The 4,448-nt window shown below is 33.1% G+C and overlaps 1 long non-coding RNA gene across 2 annotated transcripts; it reads left to right on the top strand.

Moving 5' to 3' along the window:
* Positions 1–762: 762 nt before the first annotated feature.
* On the top strand, positions 763–4,017 carry LOC141705894 (uncharacterized). 2 transcript variants are annotated; one of them, XR_012568523.1, is made up of 5 exons: positions 763–1,040; positions 1,754–1,845; positions 2,103–2,399; positions 3,137–3,482; positions 3,645–4,017. It is a non-coding gene; the product is annotated as an uncharacterized LOC141705894 (long non-coding RNA). The 2 variants fall into 2 exon arrangements; XR_012568522.1 differs by having other exon boundaries at positions 3,137–3,198; positions 3,645–3,930.
* Positions 4,018–4,448: the final 431 nt, after the last annotated feature.

The following is a 4,448-nucleotide window of genomic DNA, read 5'->3' as shown; positions in this document are numbered from 1 at the left end:
AGAATTTCCACTACGTCTACTACACCTACATCTTCTTTTAATATGACTAGGGAGGCTATTTCTTGTAATTATGAGTTAGATGAAGAATTTTCAATAGTAACGTGGTGGAAGAATCATGAGAACCAATTTCTGATTTTAGCCAAAATTGTGAGGGGCATTTTAGTAGTTCTTGCCTCTACAATTGCATCTGAGCCCGCATTTAGAGTCGGTAGAAGAGTGTTGGATGATGAGAGATCAAGTATTGTGCCGGATGTCATAAAATATATGTTTGTAAACAGGATTGGGATCAAGCCGCGAAAAGACAACAAGAGAGGAAACAAGATGACTCGAATGGAAAAGAAGAGACTTGAATGACCATGGACACTTGTTAAGTGAAAATGCTCTAAGTAAAATTAAGATCTGCTGGAAAATCCACTACACCATATATGGCCTGTTGTAATGGTATTATTCAGTATAACCAGCTAAATTGTGACCATATATAGGTTCCTTAAAATTATTTTTGGCTATCTAGGGTTACACTTTATTTCATTGTAACAATTGCTATCATTTAGTGTAATTATAGAAAAAATGAGACACCTACGATAACATAATTTTCATGTTATTATTGATCCTAAAAAAGTGTAACAAATAAATAAAATATTTAGGCGAGTCACTTGAAACACAAGAGGGAAATAAAAAATTAAAACTAAAAACTAAAAATACAACTCCTAAAAACAAAAAAAAACCCACCTCTCTTCATTTCTTCTCAAATTTCAATTTCAATCGAACAACTTACAAAACTCATTCTCTTCGTTCCTCTCATAAATTGAACATTTCTTCTTTCACACTCTGAAAGCTCTCAATTATTGGTCACTCCATCACTCACTCTTCAATCGGGTCTTCAATCAAGCCTCTATTCTCTATCAATCGGGTCTTCAACATCATTATAATCAAATTGGTTTTTAATGTTAAAGATTTAGTCAATGGCGCTTTCCAACGCTTTCATCGATACCCCCCTCCCTCCCTCCCCCTCTCTCCCTATCTCAGAATCCTAAACTATGGTAAGCTATCTTCCATTTCATACAGAAACAACTATGTATGTATGATTGTTTGATTTATATCTTTGTTCTTAGTGTATGTTTTTTTTTTTATTTTTAATGTATATACATGCCTTATTAGTAAAGAATTGAACTTTTTAGGTTGCCCTTTTTGATTTTGCTGCAGAATTGAAAGAAAAGTAGAGTAAAAATGCAAGATTTCTCTTTATGATTGTTGGTCTATAGGGTTTTTGATGTATGATTGTTTTTTTAAATGGGGTTATTGATTCTTGATTTTAATTGTGATGTAGCTGAGTAGGCATAGAAATGAACCTTAACTTTTCTACTATGCTTAAAGTTGAGGGCAAGTACCAAGAAAAAGCACCATTGCCGTTTGTGCTTGGCTCTGATTACTCAGGTGTCGTTTAATCTATTGGACTCGATGTTAGTAATCTTAAAGTGGGCGATCGTGTTTTTGGTGTCACAGATGTTGATTCTTTTGCTCAATTAATCATAGTTGACCGGAATAAATAGTATGTTGATGGTTACAATAGTAGAGCATTCCATTCTTCAGGCTAGTCAGCCATGTCCAGCTTTATATTATGTCATAGATTTTACTGTGTGCATCATTTGATTATTGTTATTAATAGTTAATATCAATCTTTTTTGCACTTCATATGACTGACCAAATTAAATGTTATAATACTGTTACAAATCTTCTGATTATATTGTTCTAGGTATTTCTTGTTCCTGGAGCAACATGGGGAGTGGGGTTTGCAGCTATGCAAATTGGAAAGATCCGCGATGCCACCGTCATTGCAATTTCTAGGTATCTACTAATGAAGCTTTCTGAGCATTTGCAATACCCTTTGAAATAATAAACTGACATGAGAGTAACGCTTAAAACCTTAAACAAATAAATCAAGGTATTCAAAAAAATGTTTGGGTAGCCAAAAGCATTTACTTTAGCAGGTTATTGACGGTTGAAATTATCAATTCAGAATTTTTAATGTTGAATGTTAGGTCCACATCCCATTCTTCACTATTGTAAGGACCCTAATATCTGTCTTGTTACACTAACTGTAGTTCTGATACAAATGATATGTCTGCAAGTGGGGAGGATGAGAACTTTGGGTCTGAGTCGGATCACCAGTAGATCTCATCTAGCCAACTCTATTGGATCAATTTATTCGGATGATAGCAAAAATGATGGAAATTCTAGTCCAGAAACTAGGAAGGAGGTAGTGTCAGATCAAAAAATTCATCAAAATATTGGGTGCATAGAGCATTCAGTAAGCAGGCTGAGGGAAGTTCCAAGTGCGTTTTGGCCCAATTGGGTTTACCGTATATATGACTCGTATCACACTGCTTAACATGTGGCAGGTAATTTGACTTGGCATACATTTATTTATCCTGATGAATATTGGAAGTCATGGAGTGGTAGGAAGGCTATTTGCCTATTTCCATCATGCCAGTTCAGCATCAAACTAAAGTTAAAAAACAACTATCAATAATTTATTAGAGATAACTGATAATCTTTTTTATTTACCTTATTGTTTCACTTGTAGATGGTTTTTCTTACTACTTTTTTTAATATATCACATTTTACTATTTTTCCGAAAATTTAATAGATATGACTAACTTGTTCTCCTAGTGGTACATACTATATATGCTCTTTTAAGAATAGATGTACATGCTAACTAATTTGTTCTTCCACTTAACATATTTTAATAAACAAAAACTGCTAACTAAATGAACAAACATATATGTTTTTTAGTCTATGGAATGGTCAGTAAATGATGGTATTTTAAGTCTTTTCATATTTTTTGATTACTTATTACAGGGTGATTACATACTAGGGAAAACCTTTAGTCTATCTCAACTTATTATTATTTTTCTGGGTCCCCACAACATGTGTCTTTATGTGTAGACTTCATTTTTCACAGATGTGTTTAATTATTGACAGTCCTGATACACATGATGAAGCCTGGTTAGCATTTTCATTTTCTTCTTATCTCGTCATTATGTCATGAATATGCACATCCAACATTATGGAGATTTTGTGTGAATAACTTTTACATCTTCATTTTTATAAAAACTTTTATATATAAACTTTTCAGGTCCCTTATTATCTTGATGAAGCAACATTATGGGGATTTGGAATTTCTGAACTTAAAAGGAGGTTAGAAGATGCAAATTCTAATAGAGTTACTGTTAAAGCTTTGGTTGTTATAAATCCATTAAAACCAATAGGGCATGTGAGACTCACTATTATTTTGGTAAGACGAAAGGCACATATCTCACAAAATAGATACTACACTAATGATGTTTTTGCCCTCCCGCTACCGAATGATGTATTATTAATGACCTGCCATGTAAACATATTTTATGTACTTTCCGAGAAAAAAACTAAGAGATATTTTGGAGTTCTACAAGGCAGAAGGTCTTGTACTTCTGGCTGACAAGGTGTGTACTGAAAAACTTTTGTGTGTTATTCACATTGTTGAGAAATTATGGGCATTTAATAAATTAATCTTTCTAATTGGAGTTTATTATTAGAAAAATTTGTACTACAAGGCTTTAAGCATAAGCTACAACTTCAGACAAATTATCATTCATTTTATGCAGGAATGTCTTGAACCACATAAGGACTCGTGGACAAGTGGTGTTTATGAGAGAGTTTTGCTGTTATGCGATAATTTGAAGTGGTTGAATGCAATGACCTCAGAAGATTTGTACCTACACTGGTAATACCTGTCATATTTTGGATTGTTATATTTTATACATTAGTAGTTAATTTGGTGGGATTCTTCTTCTTTACCTTAGAGGTAGATGTTTATCTATTGGAATGACTTAGTCATGTTTAAATTTTTTACGGATGTTTGTGTATTGGGATAGATTAGACATATTCTTCTTTCTGTAATGTTTGACAATTTTTTAATGGGAAATAGTACAGTTAAATATCATATGTTGTTCTTTTGTATATAAAGTGTTGGTAAATAGGCTTGCAAAGTGTAGCCATTGTTTAAAGTGTTTTGAAATTTGAAGTTAAGAGTAGGTGTAAATGGTGTTACCATAGGCTTTTTGGTAACACCAATTTAATGTAACAAAAAGTATATTGGTGTGACTATAGGTCTATGGTTATAGTATTAGAGATGTTACCATAAACGGGAAAGTGTAGGAATAGACCCTCTATGGTCACACTTTTGTGAGTGTAACCTAAAAATCAAAAGTGTGACTATAGACTCCTAAGATGATGCCCATATTGGTGGTGTACTAGTTTTTCAAAAAAGTGTGACCATAGCCCTTCTTTTTACTTACAGCCACACTTTTTGGCCTTTAACAACACTTTTTTACCGTTAAAACATGCCATATATGGTGTAATGATCACCAGGCATCAGGATATACAGAATGTCAGGATTTGCATAGCAT

This window comes from Apium graveolens, chromosome 2 (assembly GCF_009905375.1).
Source record: "Apium graveolens cultivar Ventura chromosome 2, ASM990537v1, whole genome shotgun sequence".
NCBI lineage: Eukaryota > Viridiplantae > Streptophyta > Magnoliopsida > Apiales > Apiaceae > Apium > Apium graveolens.
Note: the sequence above shows the minus strand (reverse complement) of the source record. Positions and strands in the feature narration are given on the sequence as shown.